Here is a 23,349-nt window from a genome sequence, read left to right as displayed (position 1 = left end):
CGCCGCACAACCATATACGTCGACAGAATTGCGCGGCTGGGCACAAGGGCGTACATGTACGTCCCCTTTAAGAACCCAGCCGTGGGTCCGAAGCTCCGTGACCGTGCCCGTGGGACCTGTGGACCCAATCGCGATCGGGTCACAGGAGCTGAAGAACGGGGAGAGGAGAGTGTAAGAAAACCTTCCCCGTTCTTCTCTGTGGCTTGTCACTGATCGTCTGTTCCCTGTCATAGTGAACGACGATCAGTGACTTCACACATCCAGCCACGCCCCCTACAGTAAGAAACACAATAGGACACACTTAACCCCTTTAGCACCCCCTAGTGGTTTACTCCTTCACTGCCATTGTAATTTTCACAGTAAACAGTGCATTTTTATAGCATTTTTCGCTGTGAAAATGACAATGGTCCCAAAAATGTGTTAAAAGTGTCCGATGTGTCCAACATAATGTCGCAGTCACAAAAAAAAACAAAAAAACGCTGATCGTCGCCAAGACTAGAAAAAAAATATTAATAAAAATGCCATAAAACGAACCCATATTTTGTAAACGCTATAACTTTTGCGCAAGCCAATCAATAAACGCTTATTGCGATTTTTTACCAAAAATAAGTAGAAGAATACGTATTGGTCTAAACTGAGGAAAAAAAATGTTTTATTTATTTTTGGGGATATTTATTATAGCAAAAACTAAAAAATATTGGATTTATTTTTAAATTGTCGCTCTATTTTTGTTTATAGTGCAAAAAATAAAAACCACAGAGGTTAAAAAATACCACCAAAAGAAATCTCTATTTGTGGGGGGAAAAAAGGACACCAATTTTGTTTGGGAGCCACGTCGCACGACCGCGCAATTGTCAGTTAAAGCGACGCAGTGCTGAATCTCAAATAGGGGCCTGGTCCTTTACCTGCATAATGGTCCGGGTCTTAGGCTCCATTCACACTAAGGCCCCTTTCAGACTGGGGCGGGAGCCGCGGTGGGGGTATAGCGCCGCTAAAAGTAGCGGCGCTATACCGCCGGGATTGCCGTGGAAATCAGCCGCTAGCGGTGCGGTATTAACCCCCGCTAGCGGCCGATAAAGGGTTAATACCGCCGGCAATGCGCCTATATAGAGGCGCATTGCGGGCGGTATTGCCGCGGTTTCCCATTGTGTTCAATGGGAAGGAGCGGTGAAGGAGCGGTATACACGCCGCTCCTCTCACCGCTCCAAAGATGCTGCTGACAGGAGATTTTTTTCTCTCCCGCCAGCGCATCGCCTCAGTGTGAAAGCCCTTCGGCTTTCACATTGAGGTAGCTGGGCAGGAGTTTTTCAGGCGGGATAGCAGCGCTATTTTTAGCGCTGTACCGCCTGAAAAACTCCTCAATGTGAAAGGGGCCTTATGCTTTTTTTGTTGCATTTTGCAGAAATGCAGGGAAATTTTTTAACATGGTTTCCTATAGAACATGTTCACATCATTGCTTTTTTGTGCCTCCGCGCTTTTGGAAAGGGTCAGGGACTTTTTTTCCTTCAAAAAGCAGCGTTTTGCATGCAATAGAATTCTATGGACCTGCATCAAAACGCAAGTGCCGCGATTTTGAGTTTTTTTTTACCTGTTTATAGCTGGTTGTTAAAGGAAATGTAAAAAAAGAAAAATTACTGGCCAAAAAAAAACGAAAATCGCGGTAAAATCACGGTAAAAACGCACGTCAAAAAATTCAGCAAGCAACGCAAAAAGCATTGCAAAAACGCTCAAAAGCAACATGCATAGGTGTGAATGGAGCCTTAAGCGGTTAAAGGAACCTATTTAGAAAACAAAAAACGAACCTTTACAACCCCTTTAAGCCTCGTACACATGATCGGATTTTCCAACAACAAATGTGTGATGGCAGGGTTTTGTCGGAAAATCTGACCGTTTGTATGCTCCATCGGACAATTGTTGTCGGATAGTTGGATAGCATGCTTTAAAATGTGTGCCGTCGGATTATCCGATCATGTGTACACAAGTCCGTCAGATACAAACACGCATGCTCAGAAGCAATTCTAACCATAAGACAACATTAGCAGAAGTTGCCCAAAGGGTGGCGCTAAAGAGCTGAAAAAACACATAGGGCCAGATTCATGTACCTGCGCTGCGGCGTAACGTAACTCATTTACGTTACACCGCCGCAACTTTTCAGCGCAAGTGCCTGATTCACCAAGCACTTGCGTGTAAACTTACGGCGGTGTAACGTAAAGCCGTCCGGCGCAAGCTCGCCTAATTCAAATGGGGCGTGCACCATTTAAATTAGGCGCGCTCCCGTGCCGAACGTTCTGCGCATGCTCCGTGTGAAAATTTCCCGCCGTGCTTTGCGCGAAATAACGGCACCCCGACGTGTTTTTTGAACGGCGACGTGCGTAACGTACTTTCGTATTCCCGGACGTCTTACGCAAAAAAAAAATTGAAATTCAACGCGGGAACGACGGCCATACTTTAACATGGCTGGTCTAAATCTAAGCCATGAAATAGCAGGCTTAAGATTGCGACGGGAAAAACCGACTAGCGACGTCGTAAGAAAATGCGACGAACGTGCGTACCTTCGTAGATCGCCGTAAACAGCTAATTTGCATACCGACGCTGGAAAACGACGCAAACTCCACCCAGCGGCCGCCGGAGAATTACACCTACGTACGAAGCCGTACGCCTGTCGGATCTATGCCAAAAGCCGTCGTATCTTGGTTTGAGGATTCCAAATCAAGATACGACGCGGCAAATTTGAAAATACACCGGCGTATCAGTAGATACGCCGGCGTATTTCTGCTGTGAATCTGGCCCATAGTTTTGTGTTTGTTGGCTGAGAAAGTTTTGCCATTTGTATGCAGAAGTTCACGGCCAACGCCCTTCGGACAAAATTCGTGTGTACGAGGCTTTAGACCCATTGCAAGAAGATTTCAATAGTGGCTGATCATAATGTCAAGTTTTGCAAAAAATAAATAAAAAAATCAGGTCTGCCTTTCTCTTAAAAGCCGTAGAACAGGTTAATGGAAAAACCAATAGCTGATGGTGAATTCAAGTGATAAATCAATTCAACCTAACCATGGAAGAATATTGACACAAAAAAAAAGTGATGGGTGTTTGTTTCCAGGATACCAGGCTTCCAATGACGCCTTTAGTGAGAATTTGAAGAATGTGGCAGTAATGCCCACTTAGAAACAGAGAAAGACGAGGACAGAGGAATTTGGAGGACAAACCTGTTTGGTGCCCTGAAGGGCACAGCACACTCTCTGCTCCGCCTAGTCTTCAGACCTGGGCTTGGCTTCTTTTTCCAGCAACAATTTCAGTCAGTACTTGCACAGGTAGAACTGAGTCACATTTTGCTGACAGCTCTGGAGGCAGGTAATACAGACACACCTGTACCTAGGAAAACAACGTCTGAATTTCATCACAGAGAGCTTCCAAACCCACAAAGCACAGGTAGGAACTCCTTCATAAATTATACTTTGTTTTTTGACCTTGCACAGAATTTGTGTTGGTTTTTGGTATATTTCTCTGTATATTGAGTGTTTCTTTCTATAGCTAATCCTTTAAGTCTAAGGTACCCATGCATTACGGCAACAATAATTAAGTGCCCATCAGTTTGTTACATGACTTTTCTTCTGACCGATGCTTCGTATAAAAGGGAGTGACAGTCTACTGCTTTTATTGTCACCGTCATTGAACAACATTGTAGACTCTGGGGTGGATTCAGGTAGGGGCGCGCAATTTAAACGGCGGCGCAGCATATCGTATTTACGCTACGCCGCCATAACATACAGGAGAAAGTGCTGTATTCACGAAGCACTTGCTCAGTAAGTTGCGGCGGCATAGCGTAAAAGGGGCCGGCGTAAACGCGCGTAATTCAAATGATCAGGTAGGGGGCGTGGATCATTTAAATTAGGCGCGGAACGTACTGCACATGCGCCGTCCCTGAAATTTCCCGACGTGCATTGCGGTAAATGACGTCGCAAGGACGTCATTGGTTTCGACGTGAACGTAAATGGCGGCCAGCGCCATTCACGGACGACTTACGCAAACGACGTAAAATTTTCAAATCGCGACGCGGGAACGACGTCCATACTTAACATTGGCTGCGCCTCCTAATAGCAGGAGCAGCTTTACGCCGGAAAAGCCTTAACGCAAACGACGTAAAAAACAAACGTCGGGCGCACGTACGTTTGTGAATCGGCGTATCTAAGAAATTAGCATATTCTACGCCGACAACAACGGAAGCGCCCCCAGCGGCCAAAGTTATATTGCACACAATTCTACGCCGCCGCAATCAAGTTATGTCGGTGGAGGAAGCCTATTTTTACAGCCTAACTGCCTTTGTGAATCGGCGTAACGAAACGCCGACGCAGATTTCTGGAGATACGCCGCCGTAACAGGTACCTGAATCTACCCCTCTGTTCTTTCTACACTGCCCTGTGCATGTGTATTTCAGCAAAGCATGAAATATTGGAAGATCTCACAATACACTGCGAGTTCTAGTCTGACAATTATTCAACACGTTGAGTTATAAATGATCTGGTCTTTGCTCAAGTACATACAGTTGTCTGAAAGAAATGGAATTGTCTTCGTTTCGTGTTAAGTTGGCCGTAGATTGTTGCGTTTTTCTTTTTTTTTTTTCTTGCTCGGCCAGCGATTGACTTCTGTCGAGCAGGAATGACCACACACTGATTGAAATTGAACCAGTCCCTACTGAACCCGATGAATTTCAATTAGTGTATGGCCAGCTTAAGAAAGCCTTTGTCAGCTAGGGTTCCTCCGGAGGTTGCCAGGGGTTCCCTGAGCAGTGAGCAATGTCTGCCTATCAGTAGGGATGAGCGCCGGCGTGTTTGCGCACTCTACGCGCAGAGCCTGCCAGGAAGTCGGCACTGCGCTGCGCTAATCACAGGCAGTGAGACGTTTCCCGATCTTTGCAGCCACGCATCGGGACAAATTGGGTTGATTTACTAAAGGCAAATCCACTTTGCACTACAGTGAAAGTGCAGTCGCTGTAGATCTGAGGGGGACATGCAAGGAAAATAAAAAACAGCATTTTTAGCTTGCACGTGTTTTGATGATAAAATTAGCAGAGCTTCCCCTAATTTCAGAGCTTCCCCTCAGATCTATAGCGACTGCACTCACAAGTGCACTTGCAGTGCAAAGTGGATTTGCCTTTCGTAAATAACCCCCAATGTCTCCCTGCCTGTGATTAGCGCCGTGCCGACTTCCTGTCGGACTCTGCATGTGGAGTGTGCGAACACGCCGAAGCTCATCCCTACCTAATCGGATGATTAATCGGTGACAACAAGAGGGGGTTCTTTCCAATGACCACAAATTAAAGTAGCATTATGCTCCGTGACCATCCAGAAGGGAGCCATACACGGATCAGATTTGGCTGGTCCAACAGAGACAAATTTCGATCAATGTGTGGCCAGCTTTATGCACTATGCAGATATAGTCATAGGCGTGCGCACAGGGTGTGCCAGGTGTGCCTGGGCACACCCTAATCACACCGTGTGGTGCATATTCCCCCCTGTTTAAACCCCTGATATTTCACCAAATAAAAAAATGTCATCTTAAAAAAGAATAAAAATAAAACTACTGACACATATGTGTTTGAGCTTTGGGGTGCACACCCTAATGCAAAAGGCTGCGCACACCTATGAATATAGTACTTATTAGGAGGGGTTCCCTGAGCCTGGAAATTGACTTTATATTTTAAGGGATCCTCAGCCCTGGTTCACACTGGGCTGCGGGACTGAACTCGCACGATTTTACTCCCGCCGGCAGTCCCGATTTCGGCCGCGCTTTAAGAGACATCTGTGCAGGTTTCTGCACAGATGTCTATGTAAATCGCGGCCAGAAATCGCAAAAAGTAGTACAGGAACTACTTTTTGAAATCGGTGCAGCGCCGCAGATGCGGCGTCGCACCGATTAGGACAGTGTCATTGCCGACAATTGCCGCCGATTTGAGATGCGATTTCACAAGTGAAATCGCATCTCAAATCGAAGGAAATCGTACCCAGTGTGAACCTGGGCTTCAAGTTAAAAAGATGGAGAAAGGCTGGTGTAAGACCTTGAGTAATTTTGTTTTAATGGCTTTGCAGCAAACCTGAGTAGCACTGCTAAGGCTGGGTTCACACTACGATTTTCCCGTCCGTCAGCCGCATACGATTTCAGTATTGAAAACGTACGGGCCCGGACGGGAAAACGTATAGATAGACAATGCATTGCAAATCGTATGCACTCAGATGCATCCGGGTGCATAGGATTTGCTGGCAAAACGTTTTTTAAACGTACGCAAAACCGTGTTCAACCACGGTTTTGCGGCCGTTTTTGAAACAGTATGGCAAACGAATACGTTTTTTTTTAACATTAATGTCAATGGAAAACGCACATATGTGCGGTTCCATACGTTTACGTCCGTTTCAGCCGCATACGTTTTTTCATATAAATCGTATGCGGCTGACGGACGGGAAAATCGTAGTGTGAACCCAGCCTTAGCCTGTTTTGATGTTATCACATCTCAATATTTTCTTTTCAAAGTTCCATTGGTTGCTTGGGGTCTCTGCATTTTGGACGTTTTACAGTTTTATTGCATTTATCTGAAGTTAGCCTTGCCGATATTAGCGATTTAGTTCCTTTATATACATTTTCGCTCATCAATTTGGCATGCTAATGACATCTCCTATATTATCTTGAGATCTTTCTAAACATAGCCTGTTTAGTTGGGTGTTGTTTTGCATATCTGAGATTTTCTATTCATTATGTCTCAGAATATCTACTGTATAGCTTTATGTGTCAGATTATCTATAACTAAGCTATTTTAGCTTGGATATAATCTAATCTGACACATATAGTTTTAGGTATGGTAGAAGTTGGCGTGGTTGTTCTTTTGAGTGAATTGTTAATATTTTTATGACTCGCTTCCATTGTGATCTGTTAAGTTTTTTCACTTAACATGAAGGGAAGTCAGAATTCCATTTTATTCTCTGTTTTTCAGAAATTTTTATTTATCACATTTACTAGTTTAATTGCTGATTTATGTCTTTTGTTGAAACGCTGTTTGTGTTGCTTAGTTTATTGCCCTCTAACTTTGTCTTGTCAACACATCTCCATTGTGTTTTTTTGGCATTGAAGAGACCTCAGCATGTCTGACACAATTGTCACATTTACATAGTGGCCTTCAATGACAGAAGTGTTTTTGTAGGCCTCCCACACATGGATGGAATTTTCCAAGTGATTCAGCCAGCATGGAGTGTGGTTATTTGGCCATATATTAAGATTCAAAACATGAAGTGGCACTTTATCATTAACAGAGTTTCTCCAGAATCCCAGAATAATAAGTGTCCTCTTCTCTATCAGTGATAATTATCATTTATCCAGATGTTTTTATGCGATGATGATGATAATAATAATAATAATAATAATAAATAGCATCAACAAAAAGCTGCCTGTTGGTGCCCCACCCTTTGCATTATATGATCCCGCTGATTACAGTTGATTTGGGCAACAGTTATTTCCATTGGGCACCCCTTGGGTGGCCAATCTGGGGGAATCAATCATTTGGTTCGGCATTTTTATTTTCCTAATCACTGTTATTACTCCTATATACATACCTCCCAACTTTCTGAGATGGGAAAGAGGGACACCTATCAGCAAAAGTATGTAGGAATAGGACACACCCCTTGCCACTCCCCCTTAAAGGAGAACTGTACACAAAAATAAGATTGGTTAAACCCACAAGTGCTTTTTTTACCACTACTATTCCTTTATATTGGCTTTTGGAATTTACAAATGCAGCAATTTAGAAATCAGGTGAAGGGTTTAGCGCTGGGAAACACTTTTTGATAGATAAAAAGTGCATTTTATATACATCTGTATAGATCAGACAAAAATGAGGGACAAATGAGGGACAGTTGGGAGGTATGTATATATGATACATGAATATTTTCTTTGGGAGGCTGTTGGCAACAGATATTAGAGCTGATTACCAATTGGGCAAGCTGGAATTTTCCATGATCTTCCATTGTGATAAGTGAAACAAATTTAATGATTCTCCTGTACTACTTTATAGAAAACCAAGGATGTGAATGTAAAGTGAAAGGGAATATAATTTTGTCACATTTTATAATGTGTCGTCAGCCTAAAGCCCCATACACACGGTTGGACTTTCGGCCAACAAACTTCAAAATCAACAAGTTTTCACATTTGTCCGATCGTGTGTACGCTCCATCGGACCAACTTTTTCGTGTTTCGTCAGACAAAAAGTTCGGTCTGCAAACGGACAAACTTTTCGACAACAAAAGTCCGATGATGCCTAGTCTGACCGTGTGTACAGAAAGCCATGGGACTTTTGTCCGAAGTACAAACACGCATGCCCAGAACCAATGTTAAAATCAACCAACAATAGCACAAGTTAACCAAAGGGTGGCGATAAAGAGCAGAAAAGACACGTGATGTTGGGAAAGTTTTAGAAAAGTTTTCAGAAAAGTCCGAGCGTGTGTATGCTATGGGTGTGACCGGACAAATCTCTTCGGACAAAAATCCAAGGGAAAGTTTGTCGGATGTCCGACCGTGTGTACGAGGCTTTAGTCCAGCTATACACAACAAGACGGTTGATGCTGTTTTATAACTAGAATTGCTTATATCCAGGGATGGACTGGCCATTGGGACTACAGGGAGTTTCCCGGTGGGCCGATGGCTCAGTGGGCCGGCTTCAGTGACAGCGGTCTGGGAGTTTCTCACTTCTGCCTAATCTTGTCCCATAAGGGGGGGCACCAAACTGATTCTTTGCCCCGGGAGAAATAATGTCTAGCTTCCCCACTGGTACTGCCTATAAGAGTACCAGTACCAGTCGTTCTACTCTAATAAAGTAAAACGCCTAGTGGCTAGTGAAGGGGGAGAGGGGGCTTGGGTGACCGGAGGGGTGCGGGAGTTGTCCGGCTGCTGTGGGAGAGACCTGTCAAAGTGGGCCAGTCTGGATGAAGTCCAGGGCCAAATTTTTGTCCCAGTCCAGCCCTGCTTATATCTGCTGCATTTCTAGAAAACATTCTCAGCCTGGACTGGATGAAACTGTGAATGTGCATTATCAGTATTTGTATCCCTTTTCGATTTTAAGAGTTAACTAAAAGTATAATACTATTGACTGTCTACAATAAACAAGCATAATCCCCCTCTCCCTTCCCCAGTGGTCCTCAGAAGTTCTCACTGGTTTGGACTGTTGACCTTCACCTCAAAGCAGGAGAGAGTAATGATGTGGAGGTTAGCAGGAGGAACCAGTGAGAACTGTGAGAGACAACAGAGATTGACACCCCTGGAAGTGTCAGCGTCGCAGCAAAAATTTAAAAGACCAGTATTCCTCAATGGAGCTGCAAGTATTCAGTTTATTTCTCCAGATATGTCCTTGACTTAAAGTAGAACTATAGGTGAAAAAAACACGATCGGTTCGTCTGATGAAAAACGAACCGATGGATTTTTTCATCAGATATCCGCTGAAGCTGACTTTCATCAGTCTTGCCTACACACCATCGGTTAAAAATCCGATCGTGTCCAATGCGGTGACGTAAAGCACAACAACGTGCAGAGAAAAATGAAGATCAATGCTTCCGAGCATGCGTCAACTTGATTCTGAGCATGCATGGATTTTTGACCGATGGATTACCCCACAGACGATCGTTTTTTTTTTTTATATCGGTTTTTTAACCATACGAAAAATTTAAAACAGGTTCTATTTTTTTTTTTTCACCGATGGGGAAAAAAACTGATGGGTCCCACACACGATCGGTTCGTCTGTTAAAAACGGTCCATCGGTCTGTTTTCATCAGACGAACCGATCGTGTGTACAGGGCATAAGGTTTATTTTTGCCATCTTGGTCCCATTGGGAAGATTTACCTTCACTTCCTGTCCCATAGCCAAAACAGGAAGTGAGAGGAAATCCCTGCAAATTAAGGGAACCCCCAGGTCACCAAAACTAGTGTCCCAATTCAAAGTGTTCCCCACTATTACTTTTCTGGGGACAACCCAAATTTGGGGATTTTCGTTTACTTTCACTTTCAATGATAATGGTAAACGGGACAAATGGAGATGATGATGAACCTCCCCTAACGAGGAATCGGCAACAAAAACTGACAGGGGTTCTAATTCATCTCCCCTCGATGCAAAACTTAAAAAAGTTTTGTCTTTAAACGTTTTTATAATGTGACACAACCTCTTTAGTGGTGGAGTAACAGTGAGAACTTTACAGTGATTCTGAAACATGATGGGAAAGCTATAGCAGTGCCGTGTTTACATACGACTGTACAAACACGCACCAGGAGATAATGACATGCACCATCACAGCTACACCTGGATTACATGGATCGCTTCACTGAATGTATGATGATTACTTCCCTTGTATACGAGAGTAAAGCTTTTATCTGCTGTGTCTACAGTTATATTTGCACATCTATCAAAGGAAAACAATGCGATAACCTTCAATATCGAAGAACTAGATTGCCAATTGTTTGAAGACTGTTCTTGAGTTTGCTGAGATCACAGTGTTTTGCACTCCAGCCCTGACAAGTCGGAGGCCTAAAATATTCTCCTGTACTTCTAAACTCAGCCTGTCATTATGTGGCTTTACTTTTATTAAGGTGTGGCAACCTACGGATTTCAAAGCCTTTTTATGGTATTTACGTTTGGGAACAACCTTGTGCATTTACATCACCCATGCTTATCTGTCATTGGTTTCTAGCTTGGAATGAATGGATTCTTAGTATGAATGCAGGCTCTGACCAGCTGGATCAAGTTGGTTTTAGACAGGTTGTGAAACGGAAAACACACAGCACCGTGGATTGTTCAGAGCACTCATTTCTACTAGTAAAATGCAAGGCATGTGCACTTACAATATGGATGGAATATATAGATATATTAATAGTAGGGCTGTGGAAATTAACTATTAATTCATCGATTAATCTTTAATTTTTTTGATCGATCAAATTTTTTTTGATCGATCAAAATTCTTTTGATTGGTACTCGCCTCCCCTGGGCCTTCAGGAAATGCCGTCGGAGATCCGGTGACGTCACCGACACCAGCGGGACTTGCCGTGTCCATCTGAAGGGCTCCTTTGCTGTGCCTTCATATCTGCATGCCGGCGGGACCTTACTATCTGCCACACGCAAGGGCTGTTACACTTCCCTCTATTACTTCCCTCTATCAACCTGGGATTCTACAACCATCCACTGGGAGTTGTGATAGTTCCCTTCATGGGACATCTACATGCCGACAGACTGATGTTAACCTCTCCTCATCTGGATTCAGCAGTGGCATCGTTGAACACATTTTTATACCAGTATCATACTTAGCTACATGTTTTTATGACTGCTTTTGCTACAGTTTGGTATTACTTGCAACATTTTTACAGTTTATGTAGCTACATCGATTTTATCTCCAGTGCAATATTTATTTGGTTACCTACTTGAAGACTTTAAAAGTGTTAATGCTACTCCCATCGAGCGCTGCCTTTGTGTGTTTTTTGTATCCTGCTATCCATTTTTTCCAGTGGTTGGTAGCTGCACTGGAGATCAGCTAAAAGTTGTTGGATCGGTATGTACGTTATAATTAATCGAAATTAGTCGATTAATCGATTAAAAAAAAAAAAGTGACAGCTAAAGAAAGTGCTATATTCGATGTACGTTGGCATTAAGGATAACTGAATCAGAAGCCCTCAAGGATAATTGTTCTTCCCTATATCTTCAAAGGCACATCAGCCTCTCCAAAAGGGCCTTCATCACACATCAAAGAGAAAATCAAGACTCAGCCACTAACTCAATGCTGGCCCATACGGGATAGAGTGTTTTTTTAGGTTGCTGACTACCTAAAACAAGCAGTGAACCTTTTTTAAGACTATTTGTGAATATTTTTAACAGCACAACTATACTCCTAGCAGACTACAGGCAGTCCCCAAGTTACGAACATCTGAGTTGCGAACAACTCCTACATACGAACAGAGGCGGCTGACGACTGCTTGTGCTCCATGCTGGTCCTGGATAACGCCGAGCAGCCATCTCCCAGCGCCGGACACACTGCAGTATTGCATGGCCACAAGAGCCCCAAATAACAAGACTTCATGCCCAGAAGCGCCTGGAACATCACACACCATGGCACATGCTGGCGTTACACTTAAAATGTACTGTTCTGACTTACAAACTCGATTAAAGTGGAGGTTCACCTAAAACAATTATCTAACATTACATCCAGCATACTAACGACATGTACAGTATGCAGGTCTTTTTTCTTTGCCGTACATACCGTTATATTCTTATTTTCTCCCCGGCTTCCTGGTTCTGATTCCCGCGGGACTGGGCGTTCCTATCCCTGGGTTAGATGATTGACGTCTGGTGAAAAACTTCCCATGGCGCGTCACCAGTTTTCCGTAAATAGCCAAACTGCGAGTCGCGCTATACGGCTCCTGCGCCCGCCGTGTAGAGCTGACTGCGCAGGCGCCATATAGAGCCGACTCGCAGGACAGCTATTTACGGAAAACTGGTGACGCGCCTTGTGCGCCATGGGAAGTTTTTCACCAGACGTCAATTATCTAACCCAGGGATAGGAACGCCCAGTCCCGCGGGAATCAGAACCCGGGGAGAAAATAAGAATATAACGGTATGTACGGCAAAAAAAAAAAAAAAAGACCTGCATACTGTACATGTCGTTAGTATGCTGGATGTAATGTTAGATAATTGTTTTACGGTGAACCTCCACTTTAAGAACAACTTGTCCTTGAGAAAGAATGATGTGGTCCAAGGCGCCATGAGTAATTGGCCTCCATCCCAAATTTGGACAGAAAAGGAGAGAGTTTGGTCAGGGGGACTTTAAATAAGGCCAATCACTATGTAGGGTAAGCATGGAGATATAAAACACCATATTGATTATATGGGTTCCAACAAAAAAGGGGGGAGTTTGTTAGGGACTTTGAATAAGAGATATATACCAAAAAGCAGTCTTAGTAAAGAGCAGTCTTGTCCTTAACCCGGGGACCGCTTGTACATGACTATGGTGGGGCCCAGAAATACACAGTGCCCAGTGCTGTGTGGCTACTTAGAGATTTATACAGGTAGCAGTAACATTTCAGAAATAAATGTGGATTTTTTTTAATTTATATATCATTTAGGAACCCTAAAAGATGGCTATAAATGCAATTTGTGTTCTGTGTCAAAAAAATGCCTTTGCAATGGAGGCTAGACATACCAGGGGGAAAGGGATTTAGTGTTTTGATATGGGGGCCCCATGACATATAGTTATGATACTATCCTATCAATGTTGCATGTGCCATTATTTGGTATTTTGCTATTAAAATGTGTTACCTAAACTATTTAGTGCTCCAGTTGATGCAATATTGGAGCTACAAATATTGGTATTGTCATTGAATCTTTTTTATACTTATGCCTCGTACACACGACCGTTTTTTCTCGGCATTAAAAAAGACGTTTTCCCGACGAGATTCCTCTCAAGCCTGCCTTGCATACACACGTTCAGGCCAAATACTGCCTGTCCAAAGCGCGGTGTCGTACAACACGTACGATGGGACTATAAAGGGGGAAGTTCAATTCAAAAGGCGCCACCCTTTGGGCTGCTTTTGCTGATCCTCGTGTTAGTAAAAGTTTGGTAAGAGACGATTCGCGCTTTTCAGTCTTCGTGCTTTTCAGTCTGTTACAGCGTGACGAATGTGCTATCTCCATTCCGAACGATAGTTATACCAGAACGAGTGCTCCCGTCTCATACTTGATTCTGAGCATGCGCATTTTTATTTATTTTTTTCCCCTCGGGAAAGCATACACACGACCGGTTTTCCCAAAGGGAAAAAGACCGAAGTTTCTCGTCGGGAAAACTGCGATGGAGCATACACATGGCCGGTTTTCCCGGCCAAAAGCTTTCATGGCAGTTTTCCAGACGAGAAAAATGGTCATGTGTATGAGGCATTAGTCTCAATAAACACATCAATATACACAATCATTATCTAAGTATACTGAAATTCAAGTGCATAAACATTTTAATCCAACGTGCTTATTTCTTTATCTTTGAATAGAATAGTAAGATATTGTTTCATGGGTTTTTTTTTTGTTTTTGTTTTTATTGTAGTTTGTGTACCCGCTGGGGCAACTTATATTTTTAACTGCTTGCCGACCAGCCGCCGCAGTTATATGGCGGCAGGTCATCTCGGCTGCGCGAGATCACGTAGCTATGCATCATCTCACGATTCAGCCAATAGGGGCGCGTGCGCGCCGCCCGCCCCTGGTCCCACGTGATCACCGCCGGGCACCCACGATCGCTCGTTACAGAGCGAGTACCGGGAGCTGTGTGTGTAAACACAAGGCTCCCGGTCCTGTCAGGGGGAGAAATGCCTGTATGAACAATGTATGAACAGCGATCAGTCATTTCCCCAAGTCAGTCCCACCCCCCCTTCAGTTAGAACACACACAGGGAACATAATTAACCCCTTCCTCGCCCCTTAGTGTTAACCCCTTCCCTGCCAGTGGCATTTTTATAGTAATCAATGCATTTTTATAGCACTGATCGCTATAAAAATGCCAATGCTCCCAAAAATGTGTCAAAAGTGTCCGAAGTGTCCGCCATAAGGTCGCAGTGCCGATAAAAATCGCTGATCGCCGCCATTACTAGTAAAAAAAATGTTTTTAAATAAAAAATGCCATAAAACTATGCCCTATTTTGTAGACCCTATAACTTTTGCGCAAACCAATCAATAAACGCTTATTACGTTTTTTTTTTTTTTTACGAAAAATATGTATAAGAATACGTATAGGCCTAAACTGAGGACATTTTTTTAATATATATATATATATATATATATAAATTTGGGCATATTTATTACAGCAAAAAAGTAAAAAATATTCTTTTTTTTTTTTTCAAAATTGTCACTCCTATTTTTGTTTATAGCGCAAAAAATAAAAACCGCAGAGGTGATCAAATACCACCAAAAGAAAGCTCTATTTGTGGGAAAAAAAGGACGCCAATTTTGTTTGGGAGCCACATCGCACGACTGCGCAATTGTCAGTTAAAGCGACGCAGTGCCGAATCGCAAAAAGTGGCCCGGTCATTGACCAGCACTATGGTCCGGGGCTGAAGTGGTTAAACTATACACAGGTTCAAGGTTTTTGAAACATGATGGTGTGTTGCTTAATTCTAAGTTTCTCTTCTGGCTTTACTGTCTTACTGTTACTGTTACTGTTTACTACTGTGATGTGTGGCCTCACTGACCAACAGGGTGTCTCAAGGGGAAAATTCAAGATTTGAATATACCTTCAGCCACATACAGTATATTTAGGTTTAAGTTAAACAAAGGCAGTTCAATAGCTGTAGTATTCATATCAGAATTTTTACTTTATATTGTTATGGCAATATGACAATTGTTAAATCCTGCCAAGGTCTGGTGTTACAGCCATGCCAAATACTAGCAAGTGTGAGCTGCAAGGATTGTGTCATTGTATCTGGCAGGCTTAAAGTAGAACTATAGGCAACATTTTTATTTCTATTTTGGTTCAAGCAAGGGAGGATTATAACTCCTGTCAGATTTTCTTTTTTTTCCATCAGTGTCCCATTGCAGAGCTTTTCCACCACTTCCTGTCCCATAGACAAACAGGAAATGAGAGGAAATTCCTGCAAATTAAAGCAATGCCTTGGGGCCCCCAGGTCACCAGAATTGGTGTCCCCCCCCCATTGCAAGATTTCCCCTCTTTTCTGGGGACTTTCACTTTCAATGATAATGTTAAACAGGACAAATAGAGAGGGTGAATCTCCTTAACCACTTCCTGACCGCCGCATGTATATGTACGTCCACAGAATGGCACGTACAGGCAAATGGGCGTACATGTATGTCCTTGCCTTTCCGGGGGTCCGATCGGGACCCCCCCCCCCCCCCCCCGCTACATGCGGCGGTCGGATTCCCGCGGGGAGCGATCTGTGACGACGGCGCGGCTATTCGTTTATAGCCGCTCCGTCGCGATCGCTCCCCGGAGCTGAAGAACGGGGAAAGCCGTATGTAAACACGGCTTCCCCGTGCTTCACTGTGGCGGCTGCATCGATCGAGTGATCCCTTTTATAGGGAGACTCGATCGATGACGTCAGTCCTACAGCCACACCCCCCTACAGTTGTAAACACACACTAGGTGAACCCTAACTCCTACAGCGCCCCCTGTGGTTAACTCCCAAACTGCAACTGTCATTTTCACAATAAACAATGCAATTTAAATGCATTTTTTGCTGTGAAAATGACAATGGTCCCAAAAATGTGTCAAAATTGTCTGAAGTGTCCGCCATAATGTCGCAGTCACGAAAAAAATCGCTGATCGCTGCCATTAGTAGTAAAAAAAAAAAAAATAATAATAAAACTATCCCCTATTTTGTAAACGCTATACATTTTGCGCAAACCAATCGATAAACGCTTACTGCGATTTTTTTTTTTTTTTAACCAAAAATAGGTAGAAGAATACGTATCGGCCTAAACTGAGGGGGGAAAAAAAAATTATATATGTTTTTGGGGGATATTTATTACAGCAAAAAGTCAAAATTGACGCTCTAGTTTTGTTTATAGCGCAAAAAATAAAAACCGCAGAGGTGATCAAATACCACCAAAAGAAAGCTCTATTTGTGGGGAAAAAAGGACGTCAATTTTGTTTGGGAGCCACGTCGCACGACCGCGCAATTGTCTGTTAAACCGACGCAGTGCCGAATTGTAAAAACGCCTTTGGGCATTTAGCAGCTTATTGGTCCGGGCTTAAGTGGTTAAAGATGGGCACATACAACAATAAAAACTGACAAGCGTTCTAATCACTCAATCCAAAAAAAAAAGCCATTCACTGCCAGATCCTTTTGGTGATTTCAGGGTCTGGGTACTGCCACTTGTGAGTTTCTTTCATCTCTCCAGTGACTCCATTGGTGATGGATCCAGGTCTACATACCTGATATGATTATTATGAGAGGCCCCACTCTCCTTTGATGGATTTATAATGTATTGTATATGAAGCACTACCCCCGAAGGAGCTGCTGGATTGTTTTGGGCGGCATGTTACCTCTATTTCTTCGCCGTCTAGGGTATCAGATGAGAGTTGAGAAAAACTTCAATGTCCACACTTTAGGCTTCTTTTTCTTTGCTTTATTTGCCAAACGTGGTAAGAGAATAAAAGTAGTAGTTGAAGAGGTGGAAGGGTAATAGGTTCAGGTGTATAACTTCTGTTCGGAAACACTCCTGCTTCCAGAAACACGGCTTTCGTCGCCACTCTAGCCAGAGCGGGTATTGTGCACCTGGATAGGCCTCTCTCACTAACCTAGCAGCCAGGATGTCACACGGAAACTTGGTAAAGTCTCTGCCACAGACCTTCCCAAAGATGGAGATATAGTCGGTCCAGAATCCTCTCAGCACAGGATTGAGCACCCGGATTTCTCTTGAATAAATTCTTGTGAACTTAGAACTGACAGGCAACCTTCACTCCTCCTCTCAGTAATAGTGCGTCCTTCGATGAAGTTCAAGGCCTCTCCCGAGATACCAGCCTCTTACTCGGTGCTCTCCAAGACAGGTTCTTCATCGAGTGGCTTCCTACCTCAGGATGGACAGCACAGGACCACTCTGTAGCATAGACCCAGTCTGACTACCGGGCCTACTTGGTAGATCACAACCCCGAACCAACGTGGTCCCGGAGCCAGGAACACTTGAACATGCACCCCCGGCCAGGAGGGCCACACACGGTGGGTGGTGGGACGACAGACCAGGATCGGTGATGACCCTGAACTAATGATGTCTGTCCCTTAAGTACTCCTCCCCAGCATGCACAGCGGGACGATCAACTCCCTCTGATTGGCTGCTGAAGGGGAACACCCAAAACACCTTGACCTGACTGCTGCCACCCTCGGCCTGGAATGGTAACAACACCCCAGACAACAATCGTGGTCACTCACGGTACAGCCATGGCTGGAACAGAGGCCCAAATTTAGTGAAAAATCATACAGTCTGAGTCAACTAACTCTGACTACCCTCTAAATTTAAAACAAAGCCGGCTAGAAAGTAGCAGGCCGCTACATATATTATAGAGAATATAACGGGAGATCCAGGAACACTCCTAGGCGGACAAGAACAGAGTAAGAACTTATGGCAGGGAGAACTTACTGTTTGAGAATCCAAAACATATAGGATGCTGGTGCCTGACTCAGCCGTCCATTTTCCCCTTATAACTGAAATAGCACTATTGAGTGGACTGACCCTTTAACAGTGAAATTTGAATACTTTTGAGAGTATCACACTACTGACACTAATGGTTAACAAAGCACCCAAAGCCTTGATGCCTGTAACTTACATTTGCAAAAACCACAGGATTTATCTGCCAAGCCATGCCTTCATTAATGGCTTCAAGTCATAGACTTCTGTTTCCCACCTCACTCCCACTGGTTTAATTCATGTTAATTGTTTTCCTTGTCTGGTCGTAAAACCTAAAACTCTCCTGTTCCAGAGCAGGATTGCACATGTCCTATAAAGGAATGCTTGGACAGAGCCCAGCAAGCAGCTGATGTAACAGAAACATCCAATTTATTAGATAACCAGTGCCAATAACTACAATTCAGCGTGTCCCTAATTAAAGATCAAATTGCTGTGAAATAACATACTATACAGTAACTATAAAATCTCTGCAACTGAATTGGTAGCATGGTGACTAAGCACTCCAGTCTTGCCGTACTAAGATTTGGGATTTATTTGCCCTTTATAACACTATGGTCATGGAACTTGTATAGGTTGTGTGTCTTCGGGTGCTTTTCCTTTCACAAACCAAAAACATGCTCCTTGTTCTTTATCTGCGTGGTTTGGTACTATTTTTGGCATTTGCACTTTTTGCAGTGTTGCCAACCTACAAATTTGACAATTGTTTAACATCTGTATAGGGAACACAGTAATTCCAGCCAGTAACTGATCGCGCTGCTTTTACACTTTGCTTCTAAAATCTGACCTTTGCATTTAATTTGGACTTTGCTTCTTCCTCAACCTCTTTCTTGCTTGACTACACCTCTACCTCTCTTAACTTGGTACTGTACACCAGTTTGTCTGTTGGTTGGCTATCACTGCCAGACTGTAGGACACTCCCTAGATGTTCCACATAAGTCATTGGTTCACTAAGGAATGCCAAGTTATCCAGGGGGCACCTTATTTGCACTACCTCAAAGTCCACCCAAAACTACATTGTCTGTCCACCATGTGTACAGATGGCAGGTTCAACACCGACCCATCATATGGTCAGGAGTTGCTTCTTCACAAGGCCTTTGTATTCTACTTGAGATACCCCAGAGCTGATATGATGTAGTGTCCTGCAGGGATGAAGTCCCAGGCAAGGTGGTACAGAACATGGGAAGAATTGCTGTAGTCACCCGGTCTCCCCTGACATACTTCTGCAAGTCCTGCAGCTGGGTGCATAAAGCCTTGGAGGCCTGGACAGAGTCCTCTGATCAGAGTAGTGGTGAAGCATGGGAATGAGTGTGCCATCTAGTAGCCAACTCTGTTCTCAAGAAGAGGATTGGAGGTATAAAGTAAAAATAGCCTAAAGATGTATGCCTGCACTCTGCTCTGAAATGACTGCTACAGAATATCAAACATTGGTTGTGGCGTTCCGCACTGAAGATTCTGCTAGTGTCAATATTTCACAAAAAAAGGTACAGTAAAGTGTGGGACAATCCTTTTATTCTAAAATATTAGGGCCTCGGGCCAGGAGAATGACACAAGATGGGAGAGGGTTTCTCATTAATAGTGGGTGGCTGTCCTATCTGCAAAGAAGCCAGGTGGGGACTGCTTGGCACCAATGCCTGCCCAATCGTAGTCCCCCTTTACATACTCATGGTTGTTGACTATGTCTCCCACTAACTCATTGTGCACCTGGGGCCTTTTTGACACATAGGCCCATTTCACCACCTGACTTGTGTTCCATTTAAGGGGTCCTCTACTCACCGTCAGGAGGGTAGACATCTTTCCACTTGCCACCAGCAACTCCCAACCCAACCAGGTTTACGCTGTATTTAGTAAACTCAGAATCCTGTCTACCTGCACCAATGTAGCCTATTATGAGTTGCACCCATCCAGCCACTTGTGTACTGGCCCACTTTACAAACTTCTACTCGGTATTTAAGCATTCTCTTGAAATTACACAAATCTTAAGCCAAAGGCAGCATTTCTAATTATTTTACTCAGCAAAAAAATAGCGCAGCTTCCAAACATTAGCAAAGTATATAGGCACTTATGATTTCAGTCCATAAAATACACATTTTCTGGTGCAATTTTAGGGTCTTTTTTCCCGTAGGTAAGTGCGGAGTATAAGGGGACCAAATCAGGTCAAGCCCATATGGAGGAACCAGGCACAGTCCACTTCTACATCTTTCTTCTCTAAGATACATTTTATTCGCTGCTCCTGGTCTCCATCCATCCAATATACTGTATGTAAGGTAGGATTAACAGGTCACTTCCTATACGGAGGGATCCAAACTAAAGGGGATAGGTTAACACCTTCCTACAATAACCCCCACTTCCATCCCACAGCATCAGAAATGTAACATTCACACCCTAGGTGCTCCAAGTGAGGACCATATGCTCCTGGGTGGGACTCTGAAGGGAGTCTGGAACTGACAACATTGTGGGATTACAATATGACATATTTTCAATGGTTCTATGTATAAAGTTTTGACTTTATAAAAATACACGAAGAGTCACAGACTAAGAGGATACATTGCATGACACTATCCCTTAGTTTATTTTTCTGCTTTCAAAAAGTTACTGCACTCTTAACCACTTTACAACCGGGCCTATTTTGGCACTTCTCTCCTTCATGTAAAAATCAAATTTTGTTTACTAGAAAATTAATCAGAACCCCCAAACATATTATATATATATATATATATATATATATATATATATATATATATATATATATATATATATATATATATATATATATTTTAGCAGACACCCTAAGGAATAAAATGGCGGTCATTGCAACTTTTTTTTCTCGCACGGTATTTGCGCAATCATTTTTCAAACGCCTTTTTTTGGGAAAAAATATATGGTTTCATGAATTAAAAAATAACAAAACAGTAAAGTTAGCCCAATTTTTTTTTGTATAATGTGAAAGATGATGTTACAATGAGTAAATAGATACCTAACATGTCACGCTTTAAAATTGCGCACACTCATGGAATGGCGCCAAACTTCGGTACTTAAAAATCTTCATAGGTGACGCTTTAACATTTTTTTACAGGTTACTATTTTCGAGTTACAGAGGAGGTCTAGTGCTAGCGCGACGATATCTCACATGTGGGGTTTGAACGGCGTTTACATATGTGGGTGGGACTTGCATGCATGTTCGCTTCTGCGCACGAGATAACGGGGACAGGGGCGTTTTTTTTTTTATTTATTTATTTTTTTTTACACTTTTCTTTGACTTTTTTTTTTTTTTTTTAGGTCACTTTTATTTCCTATTACAAGGAATGTAAACATCCCTTGTAATAGAAATCAGCATGACAGGTCCTCTTTATGGAGAGATGTGGGGTCAATAAGACCCCACATCTCTCCTTCAGGCTTACAAGCATGAAATCTGTGAAAAAAAAATCACTGATCACATGCCGACAGCTGCAATTGCGGCTTTGTTTACTTCCAGGTACCGGGCGTGACGTCATAACGTCGCGCCCGGGCCTCCGACGATCATAGAGATGACTGGTGACCATCTGGTCACCAGTCATCTCTATGCTTTCCAGCAGCGCCGACCGATCCGCTCTCCGGGCCTCCGAAGAAGCATCGGATGGCGGCGGGGGGGGGGGGCATCCCCTCCCATTGCCTATAAGAACGATCAAGCGGCGGAACCGCTTTGATTGTTCTTGTCGTGCACAGAATCGGCGGCTGAAGACGACGATATCTGAATGATGCCTGTAGCTGCAGGCATCATTCAGATATCACCGCACAAACCCGAGGACGTCCCAGGGACGTCCTCGGTCGTCAAGAGGTTAAGCTGGCCATACACTGATCAGATTTTAGATTCATGTTTGGCCTCCACCTCTCGACAAAGATCGATTATTTAAAGTGGAACTATAGGTAATTTTATTTTTTTTTATTTTTTTTCCGGATAGCGCAATGGAGGGTTATAATCCCTGTCAGATTTTTTTTTTTTTGTCATCCGTGTCCCATTGCAGAGATTTTTCTTCACTTCCTGTCCCATAGCCAAATGGAAAGTGAGAGGAAACCCCTGCAAATTAAGGGAATTTCTTGGATCTCCAAGTCACCAGAACTAGTGAAAAATTTCCACTTTTTATATATTTTTTTTCTTTTACTTTCACTTTCTATGATAATGGTAAACGGGACAAATGGAGAGCGTGAATCTTCCTAATGGGGGGTATAGACAGCAATAAAAATGGACAAGCATTCTAATCCCTCTCCACTATAATCAAAAACAATAACGTTTTTTGTCTTTTAGTTGTATTTTAATATTTAATTCAATAATGTATGTAAAAAGGACATGTCAGAATATTTTCAATTGATCAGCTAACCATGTATGGACCAACCTTACTTTGTGGCAAATTCCAACAACTAGTTGGCAACATCCCATCCCAACATACTGCTCTAGGCTTACTCTTCCATTTGATCTCTGTTTTTTGGGTCCTGGTTCCAACAACCTGTCTTTGCTTATCATCAGATCAAAATAAAAGGAAGGGAACCTGTGTGGTTGTAAATCTTCCCACTCCATCTATATATATATATATATATATATATATATATATATATATATATATATATATATATATATATATATATATATATATATATATATATATATATATATATATATATATATATATATATATATATATATATATATATATATATATATATATATATATATATATATATATATATATATATATATATATATATATATATATATATATATATATATATATATATATATATATATATATATATATATTATAATATATAATTTTTTTTTTTTTTAAAACGTTGAAATTTAAAAAGTTTGAAAGCAGTTTTGATTAGTACAAAATCAATTTATTTATTATCTTTTAAACCTCTGCAAGCTTTTGGATGTCAGGAAAGGTGTTGCAACACACAGAGTTCAGGTATGTGTCAGGAGGAAGGGCGAGAACCACATTCTAATTTAGAAAATTGGATCTTATCATTGAAGGTGAATCACGAAGAAACTAATTGAACCATTCAAAGCAAACAATCGTAGAACTGATAGAACCAGGGGCGAGCTGCTCAGAAGAATATTGACAAAATATCTTTAAAGTGGTGTATTAAAGCTGAAGATTAGGAATAGACTAATTTGCATAGTTA

The 23,349-nt window shown here is 42.5% G+C and overlaps 1 protein-coding gene across 14 annotated transcripts in view; it reads left to right on the top strand.

The window, feature by feature from the left end:
• Positions 1-3,284: 3,284 nt before the first annotated feature.
• The window catches only part of ZNF185 (zinc finger protein 185 with LIM domain), a 188,782-nt gene continuing 168,717 nt past the window's right edge, over positions 3,285-23,349 (top strand). For all 14 annotated transcript variants that reach the window (XM_040323636.1, XM_040323643.1, XM_040323648.1 and 11 more), the window contains exon 1: positions 3,285-3,429. The gene's annotated coding sequence lies outside the window, so the exon portion shown is untranslated. The remainder of the gene's footprint in view (positions 3,430-23,349) is intronic.

Source organism: Rana temporaria, chromosome 9 (assembly GCF_905171775.1).
Source record: "Rana temporaria chromosome 9, aRanTem1.1, whole genome shotgun sequence".
NCBI lineage: Eukaryota > Metazoa > Chordata > Amphibia > Anura > Ranidae > Rana > Rana temporaria.
The sequence above is the reverse complement of the archived record's forward strand: the minus strand, read 5'-3'. Positions and strand labels throughout refer to the sequence as shown.